The 23,857-nt window shown below is 40.7% G+C and overlaps 1 protein-coding gene across 1 annotated transcript in view; it reads left to right on the plus strand.

Annotated features, from left to right (window-relative positions):
- The first annotated feature begins 2,101 nt into the window (after positions 1–2,101).
- ESRRG (estrogen-related receptor gamma) overlaps positions 2,102–23,857 on the plus strand; it is a 346,513-nt gene continuing 324,757 nt past the window's right edge. Inside the window, exons 1-3 of the mRNA XM_009894318.1 lie at positions 2,102–2,148; positions 10,394–10,453; positions 11,170–11,213. The gene's annotated coding sequence lies outside the window, so the exon portion shown is untranslated. The remainder of the gene's footprint in view (positions 2,149–10,393; positions 10,454–11,169; positions 11,214–23,857) is intronic.

Below are 23,857 nucleotides of genomic sequence, written 5' to 3' on the forward strand. Positions count from 1 at the left end.
AAGGCAATACGATTTAACCAAGCATTCGCTTTCTATGGCAAACAGGCTTTTTTAAAAAAATTACTTTATAAACAAATAGACTAGCCAAAAATATGATGTTACTTAGATAGTCCACAGCATAATTTCTTAGCAAGTATGGCTGCAATTAATAAATTATGTTGTAACCACGTTAGGCTGTTACCATCTTTGAAAATAGCTTCAAACAGTTTATAAGCTCCAGCGTTGTCAGGGTCCCAGCTGATCAGAGTTAGAAATACCTGACATTTTAGAAATTGCTCATGATTCAAATATGACCACAGAAATTAGACTCAAGTGGAATTTAATACCACTTCTTGCTTAACTAGAAACTTCTATTTTATTGTGAATTCTGTCTGGAGATAGCACTTTCCCAGCTGAGGTACTGAGGGAAATGTCGGTTCGTGCCAGTGTTTTCAGTTTTCCGCTATTTTTGTTTGCTTGTGTCAGCTCTATGCCTACTTTCCTGAGTGCTAATCTGTAGAAATGTTTCCAAAAGGTTACAGGAGGCTCAAAAGCAAGAACTATGCAAGTGTGGAAAGATCCACCTATCTGGCAACGCCTCAAAAACACGCAGAATCCTCTTTGATGTCAGAAGTCTCGACTGAGTGTGAAGTTAGTGACAAGCTTTCTCAGATGTACGTGATAAGAAAGGACCACCTCTGCGAAGTATTTGTAGAGTTATCTAACCCGCATAAGCCTGAGCGGTTCTTTGGTGTGAATCTTTGGGTGGAGTGTATGGTGTATGCATGAAGCGATCCATTCTCAGGATAATCTGCCTGGCTCCTATAGGGAAACAGCATGGAAATAGCTCTCTTTTGGTGCATTTGAAAGGATATTGTCTTCCTCAGAAAGTGGTAATTAAGATAAATGGAGGAGTCGTGGATAGAAGGAGAAAGGGCTTCAGAATTCTGCTTTGGTTCTTCTCACAGTAACACTCACTTCAGGTAAAATTGTTACTCCTTGCAAAGGATCCCATGGTATGATTGAATAGTTTCAGCCACAGCATGCAGGGTACACCAGCGTGATTTAAGAACTGAATTCATATCCAGGTAGCTGGGCGTATGAAGGTATAGTGTATACCATCATATACCAGGAGAGGGGAGGCTCTGGGAGGGAATATCTGGTTGAAGTTAGAAATCAGCCATGGATGTAAGCTGACTGCTTGTGTCTTGCCAAAGGCAGTGAATGTAGGTTCCCAATCCATGAAGTCACGGCATCAGAATTACAGCTGCATCCCTAGAGCTGGAACACACCGCAAATCCCTGAGATGCAGATCCTTTGTCCGCTTCTCCCATAGCACATAGCTATAAACCATTTTTTAAAAGTCTATAAATAGGTGTAAAACATGCATTTTCCACAGAAGTAATGAAGGTAAAGAGGACTGTGATTATTACTATGACCTATTGCAAATTATCTGTAGCTTAAATTTTTGCAGTTTCTTGTTAGTGGTGCATATGCTTTATATAAGCAGCTGTTTGATATTTCTGAAGTAATCCTGTGCCAAAAAAATATGTGGTTTTCCTTCTTAAAGAAGCTGTTACATGCCAGTTGTACCCCAACTGAAGGGACCTAGAGCAAATGTGTATGAAATGAAACTGCTTCAGGATAACCTGCCTTGGTTTAGGGGACAGTTAATGATAAATTTATTTTTGTGACCTGTCTGCCAAGTATTTGTACACTAATTGGGTCCTATTTTGAGAGCAGAGCGTGTGAGCTTGTAAGAAACCCCTCTCACAGGGTGGGAAGGGCCAGGGGATTTTTGTCCCGCATGAGTGCAAAACGTAGCATCACCTAAATATGTGCATTATTTCTAAGTAGCGCACCAATCCCTTGGCTCCTATGGAGGCACCTCTTAAATTGGCTCACAGGAGTAGCTGTAGCCAGCTGAGGTGTGCAAGAGTAGAGCACGGGGGAAGAAACCGAACTGACTCAAAGCATAGTCATAGTTTTTAACTTTATATAATGTCTTTCGCAATATAGTAGAAAATAACCTTTATGACTAGTGGCAGGACCTGTTGTATAAGTAATCCAGCCATGGCGCTGGTTGGTATCTCGCTTTTCACTTGAACCTCTCTGCAATGCAGGTCTTGGAGGAGTGAGTGCTTGGTGCAGTCTCTGCCTGGCTCCTTGGTAAGTCATTCGAGTTTATCTTTCTGTACAGTCACTTTCCAAACTGCTAAGCAAAAATAAGGAAAATTTTCATAGAGTGCTTTAAAAGAGAGCTGCTAATCAATTTTTCTTATTATTTTATGCCCTGTGATTTTTACACCACCCCCACCAGCTGGTTAATCATGCAAAAGCTGAACACTTCATTAGCCAGAACATGTTTGCCCATGGGCATTTCTGTAGTAAATTAGTTCTTTCTATTTATACAGGTAAGTCATGGCCAAAAGTCTTTAAGGTGCCAAAGGTAAGGGTTCGAATTAATTCTTTTTCTGAGTTTTCAAGAGAACTAGGTTTAACTCAGCACGCTGTTGATTTGAAATTACTTCTGAATTCAAGATAGCACGGATAAAAGAGCATTCTCAGGCTGTTTTGAAATACGTCGCATCTTTCTGGATGTCAAATTTGGCCTTTGTAGTACAGCCTGGCTTAAAAAAATCCAAACCCAAACCGACATGCGTGCGTCCACCCCTGTGTGTGTATTTATATATACACACAGTACCTATATCTACATGCAGAGACTCTGCTTGTTTGAGTGGCATGTGGCATATTGACCAGTGTTTTTCCTTTCTTACTCTGTGCCTTTTAAACTATTAATTGAAAATATGTGGTTTGTAGATGCTTTTTTCCCTCAAATCAAATGGTACCTTCTGAAAGCCTAGTTTAGCTCGACAATGAATTTAGCTTTCAGACTTTGGCCATTGCAATATTGTTTGAATGCCACCATTTCCTGCAATCAATGTAATTTTATATCTACTTGGAATAGAAAGTCAAGATGGTGATTGCCTTAATTTAACTCAGTGTTGTATTCATTAAGGAGCTGATCCCAAATTCCTTTCAGATCAAAGTCTGTCTTGATTTCAGTGGAGTCTTTCGGCGCACAAGGTGTGCGGTAGCCTTCTAAAATGTTGTCATTGTGACTAGTGAATAAAAACTAAATGTGTTGCTAAATTTAGGCTGTTGCTCATGTCAGCTTCCTTTTCTAAATGACGGTAAGTGCATTCCATAAATAGTATGCCTCTTATGTTGTCATATCTCTTTGGCTTGCTTTGCAGTATTTTACAGGATATTTGCAAATGAATTTTGCGTTCAGTAGGCAGGGGATGAAAATAACACTACTCGTTGGGACTCCATTAACCCACAGCTAATGAGGAGCCATTTCAAGGGCTGGATGAGTGTAATTCAGATTAGCCTGCGTGCCCGGCTGCTCCGCTCCCGCTCGTGCCGTGCCACGCTCTTGCCGCGGTCCGGAGGGACAGAGCCCAGTGCGGCACAGCTGGCACTCCGGCACGGACTTTTGTCGGTTAAGTTTTCTGTGCTTCAGTTTCCCTTTTGGAAGGTAGGAGAGAAGAGTGAGCGAGTGTGTGTGTGTGTGTGTGTGTGCATGCGTGCGCGCACGCGTAGATAGGTGACAGTGATCTTGACCTCCATAGTCAAGTGTTTTGAGATGTAATGAAATACTCTACAAACACTATACTTGTGCTCGCTGGTTGATAGCATTGTTACTTGTAGAAAAGGGTACTACATGATGACAGTAAAGGTGGTCCAGGCTGGCCCTTAATTAATTTTATTTTCAAAATCTATATTAGTGACTGTCATGAGGGCACCTGGGCACTTTACATCAATAAAATAATCAATTTAAAAAATGTGTAGACCAGAACTCTGTGTTCACTAACAAAACTCCTGTTCCCTGTTACGACTAAAGGTCAGTCCAAGGCTGGCCAAGCAAGCAGGACTCGCATTTCTGCGCCTCGGTGCTTGCCAGACGCGGCTCTGGCGGAACACCACCGGCAGCAGCTTCCAGATGCCCGCAGTCCCTGCGGAGAACGTCTTGCTGCTGGCCGACAACTTGTTAACCCCCTGCAAGTCTCAAACTGCTTTCAGGACCGATGGAATAGGTAGAGAAAGACTAGCTCGGAGGCCGGTCCCAATTAAAAATGTGACTTTTCCAGTTGCAAGCAGCATGCTGAAGTGCAGGAAACAGGGACTCGGTGGAGCTGTGCTGCTGGAGTGGAGAGAGAGACAGAGAGAGAGAGACACCTCCTTCTGAAGAGCAGGCTAGAGCTCTCCTACCTGAAGAAACTTTATTGATGAGAAATGTTACATTATGCAAGCTTAGCAAATTCTCTAGGAATGTAATGCTTCCCAGTTTTTTTTCTTAACATGTGTTAATATTTTATGATACCTGTGCATTAAGGGCCAGTTCCTACAATGTTTAAGTGAGTTTGGGCAGCTAAATTGCCTTTATGAACTTTAAAAAAAACAGTACTGGTCACTACGGATTAGCTCAATTCCCAATCTTGCTTAACGTGCTGATGATGTAAAATCAGGTTGTTTCTGTTTTTTATGCATTAAGTGAGCATAGTAATTAAATTAAAGGTTGTTGCAAAGCTGCATTTTATTTATTGATATTAATATATTTTGGGCAATAATCCCACTTTAATACATATCTAATTGTGCAAACAACACTGAAACTAGGAGATCCCGGACACCGATGTAATTTTTTAAATGTGAAATGATAATATATTTTGATGTATTGAAATCCAATTGAACTCAAGCTGAGCTTAAAAATCCAAGATCTGATTCAGGAGAATTCAGTCCCATCTGGCCGGTGGGTAGCAGGTGTGCAGCGTGTGTGTGTAAGGGAGGGAGGTGACTGCAGGGAGTGAAACATTTCTCTTTTCCTATAAAGCTTTAATTCCAGCTTAATGCCGTGGTCTGAGGCTCTCTGCAGTTTTAAGTTCTTGCGTAATTACCAATATCTATTGTCGGTCTCAATTTCTAGACACCAGAATGGGGATGGTGAATCACAGAAGGAAATAAGTGTACAGCATTAGGGAGAAATGTCGTTTCTAATTCTTAAAGTTTTGATTTGGTTTCTGATTAGACCCAAGACTCTTCCATGGGAGAGTGTGTTTTTTTTACAAATTGGTACGTACAGGATCCTTGAAGACCAAATGAGAACGGTTTCATTGCAGCATTTGGTATCAGGCTTTTTTTGACATTTGTTGCATGTTCCCACAGCAACATAGAGAAGGTTTGTTTCATCTCTTTATTTTTATAAAAGCAAAGAAAATGTATTACACAATTTCTGATTTCAACAGATAATAGACATGTTCTACATTTTTTCTGTTACTGTAATTAAAAATGAAGGAGGGGTTTTTTAGTCTTTAAAAGTATTTTAACAATCTACTGGATACTTCAAGCAACTTTACTGGTCCCGCGTTATACCTCGTAACCTTCAGATACTTGTCCCAGCCATTCTCATTTTCCTCTTTCTTATTCCCTTTCTTCATCTTTTGATCAGATACTGCCAGTTACCCTCTGCCTCTGCCTGGGAGCTTTTTCCTTAGGAGATTTAGGAACCTGCTCTTCCTTGGCTTTTAGCATTAGCTGTCAAGTCAGCTCCCTCTTACACTCCTACCAAGTCTCCCTCTTCCAACTTTTAAATATTTCCTGTTCCTTTTATTTGTCTCCACTGCTATATAACTTTGCACTGGAAAGTCTTTCGGCACATGTGGTTTTTATGGGAGTTGGCACACAAAGGACTACTTACCTAAGAAAGTAAGTAAGCAAACAGTCATACTTCTTTTCTAGTTTTTAACTTTACTACAGTAGATGACACTTTGCTACCGTATTTCACAGGGTTTTTTCATGGTGAATTGACTTAATTTCTAATGTAGAGTGGAGCTGGTGCTGTGTTGCCAAGGGAAGTCCATCTGGTTTGACAGACAAAATGATAAGCGTTTCTCTGGACATCCCTGTGAAGATCTCCCTTTTATTTGTTTGCTTTATCAAGTTAAATGGAAGAGGTCACCCCCTTTGACAGAGCAGATTCTTTTTTTCTAGCAATAGGGCTTTGCATGAAAACATTTTTTATTAAGCAAGTCATCCATACTGCACCGTAGGCTGTTTGAGTGTAACAGTATGTTACAGTCTGCAAAGTTAATGCAGTTAATATTCAACTGAACTTTTGGGGGGTTGCTAATCCCTTAGGCGGGCTTAGCAGAAAGGGCAAACATATTTATAGCACTTTGAATCAGACTGCAGTGAACGAGTAAGAGTATGTGTTATACCATGCAAATGTTATACAATTTCAGGAAAGCTCAGTGCATAATCATCTTTTAATAGTACTTAAGTTGGTGAAACATCTCATCTGTAAGCAACAGAGTTGTTGGTTCAGTGGACAACAGGTCTGTTAAAATAAGACTTTGTGAAAGGTCTTGAGATTCCTGTTCTGGTGATAAATTCTGCAAGTTCTGAACAGATTTATGGGCTGTTTAATTAGGAGCTAACTGTATTCTTTAAGCTCTGTCATTTGTATTATTCCCTAATAGGATTTCATTGGACTTTGTCACATATCTGACTATGACTGAGAGTGTGCAGGGGTGTCAATAGCCTATTCCGTGTAGACCACTGTCTCTTACTGTCTTTACAGAAGTAAGAAGATGGTTCCTGAAAGATCTTTCCACTGAAGTGGAAGTGCGACACTGGGTAGAGTTTGCTTTGGTTAGAGGGGTGGGTGCATTGAGGAAAAGAAATGAAAATTAAGTCATGAGCTGTGGGAAGTTCATAGAGAAGCTGAAGTGCTTGGACTAAGAACGTCCAACAAGGAGGGTCACCGTTCTGTGAGACAGAAGCTCTCCATGTTTATGTCATGGACGAAGGTTGCACTGAGTGTAAGGTTTTGTGGAAAAGCACACGAAGGCCCTGTAGTGCCACCAGCCCATCAGCAGCCAGAGGAAAAGAAATTATGATCTGTGACTTTCCACAGAATTTGATTGTGTAGAGTTTTTAGTCTAATAAATAAGAGGTCCATCAACTGGTAGTCAACAAAAAGTCATTTGTACAATTTTTCAGAGGGAGACAGATTAATATGACTGCTAAGACCTGTAGTCAGTATGGTAGATTTTTAAAGTGAACTTCTCATGCCATACAAATGTAGAATACGGGCCTGGCAAAGTGGCCGTTCTATTCTAATTAAGGTTTTTTATATATCTTACATTTTGGCTATTTCTTCCATTTTTTCTAGATGTTAAATATTGGCATGAGTGACTCTAATGTGGAACTTGACCTTAAAGGGGGCTCAGGTGCCTGAATTTATGCGTGTGTTCAAGTAATTTATTGATCTTCCACCTTACCTGCACACAGTCCCTACCTGCACGCAGTCCCTTCCTTTTCCTTTTGCTCTTTGTGAACCACATTTGCCATTCATGGTCCTTCAGGAAAAAAAGTCCTACAAAATAACTGATGTGTGAGAATTGCTAGGAAAAATGGAAATACATTGATACAGATTTTCAAAAGTTTTTATTTATTATATCTTCAGTTATATATAAAATGACTGAATATCAGTAACATTATGTATTGGAGTTGTTTATATCTGAAGTACCAGAAAATAACTAGTTGATTATATGCAAAATTTTGAGTTCCAGAATATATTAAAATATTAGGTTAAAGGTCAAAAGCCTCTCCCAAGGGAAGGAAGGAAACCAGAAGGGAATTTGGGCTAATCAGGTTAAGACACAGTAAGCCTTTAACGGATGCACAGGGATGATGTGGCTGATAATGATGTGGGTTCCTTTTTGGTTCCTCATCCTGAATGTTCCCTGCTCGTCATTGGATCAGCTTCCATGCAAGTCCTAAGGACGATTCAGCCTTATGCTCAACATCTATAGTGAGACTCCATAACATTTCTGTCATTTTATTAGATAGTAAGTACAGACATAAGGATGTAACTTCACAGAGTATGCTGGTGAAGCTGTGCTGGATCTTAGCTGCACAACCTGCAGCCATCTTGGAGCTTAGAAATAAATTAAACCATCCACAGTTTTATTGGGAAAACAAAGAGTTAACACTCGGGTGATGTTAACTGTGATAAAAGGTGTGTGTGTGTTGCTGTGCTGTACTCTATACATTTATGAGCTCTTTTTATAGTAGCATTCCCAGCAGCATTCCCAGGAGCAGTCCAGGTCCAATCAGGACTGGTATGCCATTGTGCGAGGTGTTGTTCTAATTCATGTGTAAATGTGGAGTGGTTGCTGCCCTGAGGATATTACAGTGAAATTACAAACAGGATAAAAAATAGTGGGAGGTGTGGAGGAGAAGGAGGGCAGCTGCAGCGAGGTGCGCTTGTCTCGTCGGGGTTGCGGTACGTACAGCCTGATACCAAACGATGGGCATTTCATTTATTTATAAGTCTGCTGCCTTCAAAACAATTAGCCTCATTGTCTTTCATTTGTGCCTTAGTTATTTAAACAGAAATGTAGAAAGTAGGAAATGAATGGCTCCTGAGATGCTTCCAGCCTCCTGTCTGTCTCTGGCAATGACCAACCCCAGGCGCCTCAAGGAAAGTTGTAAGAGCCTCACAATGGGCAGACACAGGATAATCTTCTCTCTACATGTTCTCATCCTAATCTTTCATTATTAGGGATTAATTTAAGCTTTGAAGCATGAGGTTTAAAAAAAATATATATTTGTTGTTCCCCCTCTTCCACTGTCAACCTTGTTTAAAGTATGAAATATCCTCCCAAGCCTGTGAGCTGAGCTGTTCTCGGGGTAATCCTACCTTCTCCTTGGTGTGCTGACCAAATTTGCAGCTTGGGAAGTACTGTGGTGGTTTTGCTTCCTCTGATGCCAGAAGGCACCGGTAGATCTTTTTCCGCAGGGAGGTGGGCGAAGGCAGAAGCAGGTTGAGCAGTTATGGCCTGGGTGTTCCCATGTCGCCGTATGTCAAAGCTGTGGTGATGCGGCTGAATCTCTCCCCTTTCTTTTAATATTTTAGTGGCTAATTTGCAGTAAAACGCAATAGGAATTAACCATAAATAAATCTGGGCACCTTTGTATTAATTTCTTTTGCTAGCTGTGTACATACGAGCAGCTTGCCATTTGCATATGTGAATCTTGTCATAACAATTTCGGGAAGTGATTTGTTAATAATCAAGTTCTCAGAACAGCTCTAAATCAGTAATTGATGTAGGTCTGGATAAAGCAAGCTTTCCGCCTGCCTATTTTGTGGAGCATTTTTGGCAAGTTTCAAGCTAGCGTGAAAACTAGCCATCAGAATAAAATTTAGGACAGCTGGGATGCTTTGCAGTGAAGACTTTTGGCTCCACAGTTCAAATAATCACAATAGCAGCTCAATTTAGCCTTTGGCTGGATAGGTTTGGCAGGGCACAATGAAAAATAATTATTTCATGGCCTGCTTATTTGTCCCTTAACAAATAAACTCTCTGACCTATGCAGGCTTATGTAAATATGCTGCCGTATGTGGGGTTGTAGAACACTGTCATGTCCCCATTTGGAAATATGTTTTATTTCACCCTCATGTTACAAACTTTTTTTTAAAGAGTTATGTTTGGGAAGCAAAGAAAGGGATAGGAGGTAATGGCTACTGAAGCCCAGACAGCCAGGCAGAGAGTCTAAAAAGCCATCTAACAGTCGTCTTTCTGAAAACACATCCATTAGTATGCAGTGTTTTCACTGCTGTAATAATAAGAGCAATCATGATACGAACAAGTCCGTCTCTTCACAGCCTTCCCACGCGGGTTGGAGAATGACAGCTCCTAAAGCATTTGGATATTTGCCTGAATGTATGCTGCTTAGCTAACCACGGTTCAACTTGCTCTCCATCTTATGGCTTCCTGGATATCCTTCTCAATTGTGTCAGTGACAGCTTAAAATGTGAGATTTGGGGCGGGGGGAGATAAAAGCTTAGCGAAAGGCTTTTTGTGTGTGTGTTTAAGGGGAAGTTTTATTACGCTTGATGATGGAGAGACGTGCCACGCTATCTTCTGTTCCTACGATTTTAGTATTTGCGCTTTCTGTTGTACTGGCAGCAGCCAATCCATAATGCTGTCTTTCTGTTTCCCACTCTGGAGGGGGAAAAAAAATACACAGAAGAATACAGATTGATGGTTTTGTCTTCTGACACCACCATTTTGGTTCTGAAATAGTAAAAGAAAGCCTTTTTCCCAATGATCCAAAAGATCGCTTTGGAACACCTGCCTTTACACACTCTTGCACATATGCACGCACACACACGTGCACGCACACATGCACAGGCTCTCGCTAAGGTGGCTATGATCTGTTTTTAATAGTGGCACTTCTTCTCAAAGTGTCATTTAAAAAAACATCAGCAGTCATGTCATGCATCGGGATGAATTTCTAAATGTAAATGAGATTCTCTCAGTAATTTATTTACATTTGTTTTCAGCACAACAAATGAGACATCACGTAGCTTCATAATTTCCCATGACCGAGTCACCAGCATGAGGTGTGTAATTTACCCTGATTTAAGATGCTTATCTAGAGGTTCTTGCAACAATACCTGGTGGGCTTTTTTTTTATACTACTTTTTGCTGGCTTTTAACCCATCTACTTCACCTCCTTCTCTGTTTTTGAGTTGAAAAGGAAGTATAAATGTGTTTGCTTCTTGAGGCCTTTATTCAGTAGAGCTGAGAGGGGTGGCTTTGTTGCCTTGTTTGGTATATTATTTCCCCTGCCATTTCCTTCTCTTTTGGTAAAAAGCATAGGAGGCTTCCAGAACATATCTTGATTTATGATCTGATGATGCAGGAAGGCAATGCTGATTGTGGACATTTCTGATGGAAAAATGTTCAACCAGACATGAAGCATGAATGGGAAGCATCTTGCAGTTGTTGTTTCTCCCCTTTTTTAAGCTGAAATACTGAATCTTTGGCCTGGTCTTGGCTCTGCTGCTGACTTTGAGTTTCTGATCTACCTGTGGCTGAAGTGATACTTAGATTGAGAGGAGATGGGAACGCCAGTTTTCGAATAATGTGGACACAGTCATGTACTACAAAACTCATTTATTTTAAGCCTGTAGTTGGAACATTTAGATGTCTAACTACTTGCTGGAGTATTTCAGGTAGGTAGATGATTAAAGATGCAATGTACCATGCATACAATTTTGTACCTCTTATCTTGCAGTCTCAGTTAATCAGGGCAATAGCTTTTGCTCTTTTACAGGGTAAAAACACAGGAGAGCTGAGAGACTTTGTTGAAAGTTAGTGGTAGTTCAGCAGCAGTACAAAATGCTATGCTATGTAATTTGGGATGTTATCGTGCAAAAATACTGTACATCTTTACGGGAAGCTGCAGGATTAACCATGTGTGGGTGATCTTTTCCTCACTGAGGAATGCCATTTCTTTGTGTTAATTCCTGAAGCAAAATGCAATGTCTTCCTTTAAACTGAATGTGCAGATTCCAAAAGAGAAGAAATTTAGACTGGTTTTTAATGTGCATTGTACATACTAGGACCCAGTTGAGATTTAATTTTTGGCCTGCTGGCCATTTCCTTAATGTTGCATGGGTCTAGCACCAAATTATGCTGATGGCCTGTCTATCACCAAATTATTTACAGAACTGCAGTTAAATTATAGAAATCTTCCAGACAAGTAGTGCTCTGGGCAAATTGTTTCATCAAAGTTATTTTCCATGGTATACTTAAGCAAAAGCTTACAGGAACAACATGAATCTTTTTTTGGTATGTGATTACGCATATGTGGTAACAGTCTCCTTTTTAGAAATAGCTAACTTTCTACCTGGGGAAACAGAAGGAAACTATGATATGAAAATTAGTGATCTCTGTGCTGTATTTTGTTTGAAGCAAAAGTTTTACGTTATGGAAGTGCAGGACGAGGCCCAGCAGTGGGATGGCCATTTCTGCACACTGTCAGCTCGTTCAAGGTCTTGTGACTTCCCCCCCACCCCGTAGGCTTATAACTGCACACCTCTGTGCGCTTGTGAAATCAGGTACTGCATAAGCAGGTCGGCGGGCTTTACTAGTTCTCTGTCACATCCAGGCCCAGTGGTCACTGTTCACTTTTACAGGAAAGTACGTTTGCATATCTGAAGGCAGTATAGGCTTCTGCTGCGTTACCCCCATCTAGCAAGATTTGAACTGCTGTATGATTATGAAATGTACAACGAGAATATAAATCTTAAAAGCAGCCCTAACTCCCTATTATAATTGGCATCCTTTCAAACTCTGTTCCAGAGTTTAGAAATATACTTAGGGTAGAACATCTATATTTGGGTTTATATGTAATGGTCATACCTACTGGTTCACTTGGAAAGATGTTGGCATAGATCACTATTTAAGGCCTCTGGATGCAGTGTTTGTTTAGCTCAGTGTTTTTTATCACTGCATATTTTTTTTTAGTATTGCATTTTAACACGTTTGCACTGTAAGACAAGAATGTCTTCCCAGCCTCTGCACGGTTGTGCGCTTTTTTGTTTAATGAATATAGAAATTCAGGTTTTAAACTGACTCCCATGCATAAATTCTACTGGGAGAACAGGTGCTCAAAATCTGTGTTTTCCAGACCTCTCTCTGCCCATATCTTTAGGGTAAAACTCAGCCATGTGTAGATGGCAGGCTCAAATGGGACGTCTTCACTCAAGGCCCAGATGTTGAAAACCCTACAGATGTGAGGAAGGACAGCAGGCTCAGAAACGCATGACAGCTAAAGGTCTTTGCGAACTGAGCATCCGGTTTTGCCTGATTTCCATCTGGCGTTGGGCTGTGGTGTTATGTGACGACTACGCAGACCTGAGGAACCCACTCTGCAGCTCATCTGGGTCGACTCAATCCAGGCACGTGAGAGGTGGGACTGCAACAGCTGGAGTATCATTACGTTGTTTGAGGATTATTTTTTTTTATTGGCAGGATGCAAACGTATGTGAAAGTTGGATCTCCTTTACTCCTGATCCTTAGCAGATGCAAGTCTGATTAAGAACCCCCTTAATTTAGAAATGCTCTTAAAGACAGGAAGATACTTAAAGCTGGCTTTGTCAACAAAATGGAGGAGCTGTGCTCTTGGGGCCCATTAACAGTGGTGCCAAGATGGCCGTGGCTGCACAAATACTGGGAATCAAGTTTCTAAAAAACCCAAGAAGCTCCAAATGTTATATCTCACAAGTTCTTTACTCCCCCAGTTGTAATCCATATCTCACTTATTGCTAGAGTCAACAGTCTAGTAGTAACAAAAAATACAACCTTTCATCATCTATTGATTTTCAGTCTTTAAAAACTGACAATAAGCTACTTTTTGTCCAATTTCTCAATAAATAGGAACATTTATTGGTTTTCCAGTTTTATTGTATTACATTAGAATATATTTTACTGCATATGGTTGGTAATGTAGCATCAGGATACATGTTTATGTTCAGCAAGTAACTTTTGAAACTGCATAGCTCAACTGAGATATGTAAACAAATTTGTAATACTAGTTTAATTTAGATTACAATGCAGAATACTCAGGCTTGAGCTCATTTTTCTATTTATTCCATTATGATCCTCTAACTAATGGAGGAGAATCGCCATAAAAAATAATTACAGTAGAACATCGGTAAAGGTGAACATCTACTTTCTTCCCTGTCTGAGGGAGAAGGAGGAATTTTGTAGTTAAATAAGCATCACGATATCTGGGTTTACTTCCTAGAAAGCTGCCACAGACAATGTTGTACAGGTTGGGAAGTCATAAATTCTGTCTGTGTGATACTGTGTGTCAAACGATGTGGCATGAACATCTTCTTTCTCAGTGACCTCTATTACCTTCTCTCTGGTTTTAAAAAAGGAGACAAACTGGGACATGATTTAGTCATGGTAGACCTTGATATGTAGATCCTGAGTTGCCTCCCCACCGCTACCTGCCTTCAGGGTGGAAGATTATCTGGTGGGTTTTTTCCTTTCTAGAACCTGTCAGGAGACACTGAAGGACAACAGTTGCCTCTTGCTTACTCTTATGGTGAGAAATGGCAATTTGATGATATTTTTATCAACTGTAGAAGCAGTTTAAGCATTTTTATTTTTTTTTTAATTAAGAAGCAGTTAATTTCTCTTCTGGTGACATTCGTCCCCACAGCCAAAGATGGTAAAGTCTCAGTTGTTTCCATCCTACCACCAGAAACCCTGAGGCAGAGGTGCTGCTGCTGAGGTGGGCATGTACAAAACAACCTCTGCTTTAAACTGGCTGTGCCTCTGCGCCTCCAGTACTGGCCTTTGCAGACCCAAGTGGTTCTTCTGCTTCGAGGCTATCAAAGTGATCCTCTTGGCAGGCTTCTCAGATGAAAAATTTCACCTAGGTCATGAAACGTGTTCCTGTACACTATGAACATAGAGACGGTTATGGTTTATGTTTCATAACCATTGCGCAGTACGCAGAGAAAGAGAACCATTTGGGCAAAAGGCTTCATTTTTGGTGAGTTGGATGTGATTCTGCAAGGCATGGACTATTGCTCAATAAGCTGCTGTGGATCTTGCTGTCATCTCTGCCTCACAGGATCTGATGCACAAGGAGTTAATAGATATCCAATGACCAAAGCCATTTATATATCTCTTTATATACAGTAGTGAAGTGGAGCATGTAAAATTGGAAAGCAGAACCAAACCTGAAATTCTCTAACTTTATGACTAGAATGTGTGTGTGTGTGTTATTTTTCCATGATCTTTAATTACATTCTGTTCTGGAGGGGAGAGAGGGGGAATGCTAATCTGGTGCACCAACTGGGGGAAAAACAAACTGTTTTACAGCGGGAGTCTAGATGACAGCGCACAGCAAATGCAAAATTTGACATTCATATGAAAGTGAGCTAAGCAAGACCGATAGAAGAGAGCCAAAATGACTGCAGCAAGACGAATACAAGTGGTTTAAGGAAACCACGATTTATTTATTTATTGAAATACCATGGCCGACCTTTAAGATGGTGGTGATATGATGTAGATTTTGCAGAGCAGCACTGAAAGAGATGGCTGTTATAAAGGGAATGCATGATTGGATTCAGGTTCATGAGAAGCTAGGTTTAGAAGAGGGTTGCCCTTCCTCTTTGAACATACAATATAGTGGGGTACGTCTCATTGCACTGAATGGAATGATGCTATTTTCAGGACTGCTGTTTGCTCTGCTTGCTAATGAATTTCCAAGGGGTGTTTGAGCCTGGATATTTACTGTAGAGATGCTTGCAGTCAGTTGGAAGAGATGTGACTGAATGTGAAGCTTAGTTCTGTGTACATACAATCCTGCTCTCTGTGATTCTGCCTCAAGTTGTGTATTCAATATCAGTCTGCAATAGTAAATAATTTGTAGGCGTCCAGCTGTGACTTAAGGCTTCTCTACAAACAGCATCCAGGGCACAGAGTCATGTGATACCCTTTTTCTTCTCTCACTGCATAAAATAGCCTTTAAAAAAGTATTCCCACTTCCAGTCAAAACGTTAAATCCAACGAACTGGGTGGATGCTTTTGCTGGGGTATAGCAAAAAATGGTGTCTACTCTGTTCTTTGGTTCTTCATCCCCTTGGCTTAGAGCTGGGTCATAGCACACTGCTGTGCTCTCCTGCACCACGGGGGGCTGAGTTTCTTTGCAGAAGTGAATGTCTTTGCTAAACAGCTTGACTTAGCAGCACTATTTGCTTGCAAGGTGTAACTATTTATTGGAGTAAGGGGTGAGCGGACTATTTAAAAACAGAATTCCCGGTGCGTTCTAGTGTCACATTTAAAAGGCAATGGAGAGTCTGACCTAAAGGTATCCTGTGTAAATAAACGTTTAGACACAGGTCTTGCTTTGTCTCTCCACTCTTTTTCTTTTTTTTTCTCCCCTCCCCCCCATGTTCATTAGCTTACCATTCAAATGTCAGTGGCAAGTTTTATCTTGGTGGATAACATGTTCCAAAGGACCTCAGTTCTCCTCTGGGAGGAGGACCAGGGCAACTACTATGTGTACCAATTTAACACCTTTGAGTGGCATGCGAGGGCATCTCTCTTGCTCCCCAGCGGTGCTAACCTGTGAATTGAATAATCATGGAGCCGATGGGGCCGTATGTCTTATACCTCTTTGCACCAGCTGTGACTGGTGTGGATCCCTGGGGTGATATGAAGGATGAAATGAACTCTTGTGTGCTTGGATGTGTTGATTATGAGCAGATCATCACTCAACACCCATGTTGTTATCACATTCTGGGCAGTTTACCTCTACCCCCAGGAACGTTGTAACAGTGAGTTTTAATTGGGATTCCAGTTTTAAATCTAACTTCATTGTGAAGCCTTAGAAAGAAAAGTTAAACTGTGCCTTGAAAAAGCAAGTAAGTGAAAGGTGGAATCAGAGGGTATAGAATAATCAGGATGCTTTTTTATCTCTGGTAGATGCTAGGAAAGAAAAGGCAAGGAAGGTACTATGGATCCTTTTCTCTTGCTCATTGTTTTTTGATCCAGCCCATTACACACAGTGGTCCCAACACCTTCAATCATTTCCTATCAGCTCCTCGCTCAGGGGCTGGACTTCACTCCCATACCTTTTAGCACCGCACTGGCTCAGGGCATTCCCTCGGGGCATCCTCTACACTTGGCTACTTCTTACCACTCTCAGCTGGAGAAAGCATGCTGCACTTGCACATCCAAGCCCAACATCACACTTAAGCCACACAAAGGCCACTTCAGATCATTTGCAATTTTCATTAGCCTTCTAAAGTAGTTGCTTAAAAGGTACAGTGGCTTTCCTAGCTGTTTGAACTCCTTTGGAAGGTTGTCATTTTGCATCACTAGTCCACCAGCGGCCTTTAATTGTTATGCAAAACATTGCACAAACATAACATAACATAACTAATTGCACAATTAAGATTGCTTTCTCCTCATCATGCCATTCATCATACTCCTCATCCACACCTATAGTCAGCATCTGGCATTAACAAGGGCTGCATTTGTTGCATTAATACATTCCTTTTGTAGTGAAAATGCCCTTTGTGTATCCCTTTGTTACTTAAGGGTCCTGTCATCGTTTTCAGTAAGCCTGAAAATGCTGTTTCACTGCCTTGTAGTGGACATCCCTTTTCCAGATGTTTAATGGGAGTGTAATGCAGTGGTACTCCAGGATACAAATGCAGCAGCTCTCAGAGATCAGAAAAAGGACCTGATACAGATCAGCAAAGGAGTGCCCCATTTTCTTAACAATGTTGAAGTAAGCAGTACAGTGTTTTGATACTTTTTAAAATCTGAGGCAAATAATGCAGGATGGTTTTTCTTCGCAGTGGACGTTTCAAGGTCATCAGTCCTGCTAGCCTGACATGAGACGCATAATCAGTTCATTCTGATAGTCCACACCAAAACCAAGCAAACCGAACGTATGTTGAAAAGTGCAGGAGGTAGCAGGGAAAAGTCCAAGAATGTCTGTGAAGCAAAAGAGAAGAAACTGCCTCGTACCCTTACTGCCAGACCTAGGCAGATGGTTTTGTGCTTGAAGGTATTGAGGGTGTGTTTGCCACTCATGAAAGGACAGGGTGGGAACATCTTGGACTGGAAGCCTAAGGAGGCCTGCAGCACCATAATTCTTCTTGGGAAAAGGAAATGATGTAAGTTTCTACTTCTGGAATCTTTCCCCACAACTCTATAAATTTTAAGAAATAAAGCACAAACAGAAAATTGATTTTTGAATGACAGTGAATTATTGTCATTAGGGGATCTGTAGTTTTGTGTCAAGGGAAAAAAAAAAAAAACACCTCGGTGTACTATGTGCTACTTTCTGAAGCATTACTTAATGTACCAGTCATTGCTGGGAACATGGAGTCCTTTTAATGCTAGTCAGGTAATATGTCATTCTCTCTGTAGAAACTCTGTGCAGCAGAGACATGAGTTATATACTGATGCAGTTATCAGAAGATCATGTGGTAGCACTAATGTGAGTCACTACAGTGGAGTTTGCCCCCTTTGAAATTTTTACATAATTAAATATAAGTGAGTCATTGTCCAAATTCTGCCAAAGTGCAGATGTCTTTAATTTAACATATGCAATTCAGCTTGCGTATGCCTTCCATAGGGTGAGCATCTTTTCCTTTGTACACAAATCCAGGTTAACTCCGGTCTGGGAGCCGTTTCCTTTCACCATTCAGCATGCAACACTCCCATTGAAATCCGTGGCAGCTTTGGTAAAAATAGCTGGAACACCCAGACCTTAAATAGACCTCTCTGCTTCGTTTTATGTTCTGTTGGTAATTCTTTAGATACACGTAGTTAGATCAAAACAAGCGTATTTTTGTTTCTGTAATAACAAAGGACATGGCCTACATATCCCGGTGGGTGAAATACGTTCAGTTGCCTTCTGCGACATCTGTCTCTGTACCGAGGCAAAGACCAGAGAGAGGATTAGAAAGGTAAGGCAAGTTTCTTTAAGGGAAAGCATGCTGGAGATGCTTACATAAATGTTGGACTTTTTAAATGATAAACTTCAAGATGGTGGATGGCTTAGTACTCGGGGGTAGTTAAAACAGATCAGTTTACCCATGCTTAATACCACCCTCCGTGCAGTTAGCTACATCATTGATGTTTCTGAAGATTTCACAAATCGTTTGGTTTCTGAGGTCTGAAGATGATGATGTACCATCTCTGAGTCATTTGGCTGAAGAGGCGGCAGCTTTTCTTTCTTTCTTTCTCTCTCTCTTTCTTTCTTATTTTTTCCTCCCCCTCCCCCTTTTTCTCAGCTGCAAATCTAATTGTTCTCCGTATAATGCTGAAATGGAAAAAAAAAGTGATTAACCGTCACATTCAGAAGTAGCTTGTAGTTTTGCTGGGCACAGAAGAAAAGAACAGGCATATATGGAAATGTTGGAAAAATGTCTGATTAACTCATGAGAGAGAGTGAAAATGACTAAGGCTGCTCTGCTAATTTCTGAGTCACTGAGTAGATGTTACTTCTTTCTTATTTGTTAGTGTCTTCTTTAATAGGGAAATAAATAATGTTTACCACTGTAAATTCTTTCCCAGGAAGGGAAGAGTTGAATTTGAATCCATTTCAGTTTCACCCGCAAGTTGGTCTGGAGGATGTACCAAATGTGTGATGAACTTGCACTCATTTACAGATTCATTCAGTCCTGTGGTCAGGCAAGTTTTGTATGCATTACTGATTTACTTCAGATGTTCAGCACAAACTGTAATGGGGATGACTAGTTCATTTCTTTGGGAGTTTTGGCCTCTCTCTACAAGCTCTATACTTGTAATAATACTAGTAATATATGTAGGATCCTGTACTTGAAAGGTAACCTTTGAGTCTTATGCCCACAGTTTTCCTTCCGGACTGTGAAATGGTGTGCCGCCATTCCTTGAAGCTCAGAATAGGAGGCTGTGTTACTAAGATTTCTGTTATTAATATGTTAATATGGCTGTGATATTAATATTTTGTTAAAGTAGTTTAGTTTCTTTTTCAATCCATAAGTGTCTCTCTCTCTCTCGTTCTTCTCTCCCTTGAGAGAAGTTAAAGAGAGCACCTGTTGCTCTTTCAGTGGCCAGTCCAGCCCAAACCATCACAGGGAGAAACTTGTATATTTTATTTAAAAAGTCAGTTGTTTTCCTATAGAAAGACTACAGCCTTACGCAAGAGGGCAGCACATATGCTAGCCCACCCAGAGAGTAGCCAGCCAAAGGGGTATAAGTTTTGAACACCCTCCAGGCGTCCTAAAGGCTGCCTTAGTAATTTATTGATGGCAGAGAGGAGAAATAAATTCCTCCCATAGTCTCCCTCTCCACGCTGCTGGGTTAATACTGCCAGCAAAGGGAGAAAGAAGTTCCCACACCTTCACCTTCACCTGCTGCGTAGAAAGGACTACGCAGGTGAGCAGTCCTGTGTGCCATGGAAATAAATAGTCAGACTCGGGAGCGTGTGATTTTTGACACCCTCAGTGCCTACTCCCCATTCCTGTTATATTTAAGTGTTCTGCCTCGTCATTGGTCTCTGAGCTTGTTCCTGTTAACTGTCCTCCCCCCCCCATCAGTAAAAGTCTTTGTTGCACAAAATAAAGCTGCATGGATGTGCCTGAACAGCGAAGCACAGTGTCCTAAATGATGTAACTCAGGTTTTGGGAGCAAGATAATTGCAGTAGTATGAGGCTTCTTTTAGAATAATTAGTCTTGCTGAGAACCAGGGTATAAAAGCCTGTGCAGAGCACAGTAATAATGCAGTTACACCATTTCCAGTATTTGCGTGCCCCCGCATAGCAATGCAGATGAGAGCAGGCGAGCCCACAGTGATGGTCACCGAGTGATTTCATCTTTGCAGCCCTGTGCCAGGACTCTGATACAAAAGACGTGGGATTCATTTGGAAGAAAACAGTGGCACTCATCTCCCATACTAAACCAGGAGGCCTTTGAGATCGTTAAGAATCATTTTTGCAAAGGAGAGGTTTATGTTTCCATTCATGAAGCCAAAGCCTGTTCTCGTGCCCTGTTACTACCTGCCACTTGCCCATCCAGGAGTGAACTCTGCTTCAGCTGCATGCACTTGCAGATGTTGGGATTTCCATTTCAAAGTACAAACAATTCTAATATTAAAAAGGCTATTTCCCCAGTGGGAATACGGGTTGCATGAGCTTCTTGACTTTTCTTTTTCGTCTTTTGATCGTATATGATAACACCTTTAGATCTCTCTATCACTTTTTTTTTGTCAGCATCACAGTGGACAAAATGTCAGGAGAAGTTAAAGTGGAAAGCGTCCTTAGAGAGATAAAGGTTCTTTTCCACCGCCCGCTATATGGTTGACTCTGCTGCCCTTTTCTTTTGGGGTTTAGTCTGCTGGGGTGCTTCATTGCTTAACTTAAATTTACTTATCTGTTATATAAATAAGGGATAGCCTTGGCCATTAAGTAAATCTACTGATGGAAGGAAAAGGGATTTTCTGGAGCGCCTGTGTACCTTTCTGAGACATGGAGTTCAAAAACATCCGATACGGTAACCTTCAGCTGGTTTTCTGCAATGACTTTTATCAATGAGCCCTAAAAGCATTGATATTTTCAGGCATTAGAGCTGAGGAGAACTGCAATGTCCTTGAACTGCCCGCTAGCCAAAGGAACAACATCTCCAAACTCGGCTGGTGAATTCCCACGTACTGCCACAAGTCACTTATTCTTTTTCCTTTCTCACTGGGATGCCCGACTGGTACCAGGACCATGGCTCCACCTGATATGCGACACTAGGCTGGTACCGCTCTCGGGTGCCGCCTGGATTTGCTGTTGCCTTCAAAATGTCTGCTCCTACATCGTATAGTGAGGATAATCCTTTGTTTAATTTTTTTTAACATTTTGAAAGGAAAATAGGGGTCTCGTTCAGGTCTTTCCATTTTTGCATGATAGTACAGTTGAACAACGTGTACATGTGTTAATTAAACATCCCTTCTTATCACAGTTTTGGTAAGTGTCCTGTAAATTTAATCACTACGACACCTCTGTACACATTACAATCCTTTTAAAGATCTAGAGAAAAATCCTGGTGGATTATTCAAAGCACTAAATCACACAGAATTACAGTAGTTATTAGAGGCATTAAAACCTGTGATAAGAAGCTTTATCATGCATTTTTGGGGAGGCTTAGTCTTTATCAGAGATGACTGTAAATAGAAGTGAACAGTAAAAAAACTTGATAACAGTTTATTTTACAGTACATCAATAGTCAGGTACTGTAATTACAGTATAATTACATGATAATTATTGCATAGTAGGTAACTACAGTATATTAGTTTTCTTGATTTTTCTATTACCGCAACTACCTGTGAGACCTGAGCCAACAAGGGGCCTTATTCTACTACCATTTACCCTGGGTTTACACACACGTACGTACATTATAGATGAGTTTTTGACTGACTTCAGAGGAGTTGAACCTGTTTACATGGAGGAGGAAGAGGCAGTGTGACGCTCTAAAGTAGATATGATCTCTTCCACATATACATCTATCTAGACTCAGGACTATAAAAGAAGGGAATCGGATTTTAGCTGTGGTTATATTTAGCGGTCCATTTTTTCCCTCTCTTTTTGGCACTGGAAAAGTTGTGGTATTCTTAATCACTTAGATAAACCTCTCAGTTACAGACCTACTCAGTGTGTGGGTGTTGGTATTATATCTGTAGATTATTTATCTCTGTACATCCACATCTGAATACAGATTAGATGAAGACTCTGTTAATTATACTTGGGCTGTGTGTGCATGCCTGTGTTTACATATTTCCGGTAGTAACCCTGAAATGTTCTGTCATTTTGGGGTGTAGGCTAAGTGAAGATAACCAGTTAAGTATGACTTCTTCCAATTTAATGCTGCTTACAATGTTAAAGGTTCCAGTTAATTAAGAATAGTTGTGAAGCTGGCAGAAGAAATGTTGTTCATGTTGAAGTTAAGATCTTTTCTTGATAGCAAGTGCTGAAGACGTAATATAAAATACAGCCTGTGAGGAGTATGGAGTGACTTCTGCCCCTCACGGCTTTGGTAGGGGCTCACCTATACCTCTATGCATGGATTTGGGCAGCACACCCCAAATAAGATGCAGGGAGTTTGGAGAAAGTCCAAAGGGAAAGCAATGAGAGTGGTAAGAGAGCGAGGAAATGTGACCTGGCAGGAAATATTGACAGAATTGGGGGTGCTCGGCCTGAAAAAGAGATGTCTGAGGGAGAACATGGAAACAGGCTGTAAGAATACAAAAGACTGGTGGAAAAGAAAGTCAGTAATTTATTCTCCAACTCCATGGGGAGAAATGGGAGGGTATGGAAAGTAATTTGTTAAACAGAACCAAACAAAATTCACATTAGGTATCGGGAATGGCCTTCTAAGGTAGGTAGAACAAACAAAAAAAAAGGCAACTAGGGATGTTGTGGCATTTCTTTTCTTGAAGATTTTTCAGAAGCGGGCGTAGATGGTCCTGCCTGGAGGCACAGAGGAGGACAAAAGACATCAAGGCATCTTAAAAACACTCCTAGCCCCATTTTCTGTGAGTTGGCTCGTGAGGATCTGTTTAAGAATCACGACCGTGAGAAGGTGGCATGTTCCCAGTTTACTTACCAGTGGGTCAGAAGAAAAACAGATGGTTTGCTCATCTGAAATAAAGGCTTTATCCAGTAAAAGGCCTTGGAAAGGATCAGCATCTACACAGGTTTGGTAAACTACTGAAACTCTTCATTATGACCTTACTGTTAACTTTAACTTTGTAATACCATTCAGTTCCCATATCTAAAGTCTAGTAGCAAGTGTGAAGGTATGCTTAACATGCTCCAATTTCCTTTTCTCATCCTTTTGATTGAGTAAAATGTCAGGTAATATATTTACTATCACACACCTCTTGATTGAGGACTCCGTGTTTAATTTTCAGGTGAAATAACTCAGACTTTTTTTTTTTCCTCTTGTATGAAACAACTCTCATTGAGATACTAGTATAACTTTTATAATGCTTCCTAATTTTTTTTTTTCTAGAAGAAATTTTGTTTTCATTTCTATAGTAGCTGACATTTGTAGTAAATGCTGAAAGGCAATGATCCAGTTGGAGAACATTTTGTTTGCTACATCAAAAATTCTTCCTGCAAAACATGATTATACTGTTGGGGTTTTTTTAGGCTGGATTTGTACAATTCAGTACAGAGAGGTAGTCTTTTTGTTTTCCTTGGTTTTTTGAACATGTGACTGATGAATAAGTACTTATTTAAAACTTTCTAACTGTACTACAAGAGCACCGTGCTCTTGGGCATATGGGAAGTAAGTTGCATTAAGTGGTACTCCTAAACATTTCCCTCTGGGAAACGCTTCAAGCTGAGGTGGTTTGAAATTGTAACTCCCTTTTAGGTACAGGTGATGCTCATGGCCCCTCTTCCACCTAGCCTGTTATCAAATAATGTGCAAAATGCCAGACTGATGAGTAA

Source organism: Charadrius vociferus, unplaced genomic scaffold (genome assembly GCF_000708025.1).
Source record: "Charadrius vociferus isolate BGI_N301 unplaced genomic scaffold, ASM70802v2 scaffold261, whole genome shotgun sequence".
NCBI classification, from domain to species: domain Eukaryota; kingdom Metazoa; phylum Chordata; class Aves; order Charadriiformes; family Charadriidae; genus Charadrius; species Charadrius vociferus.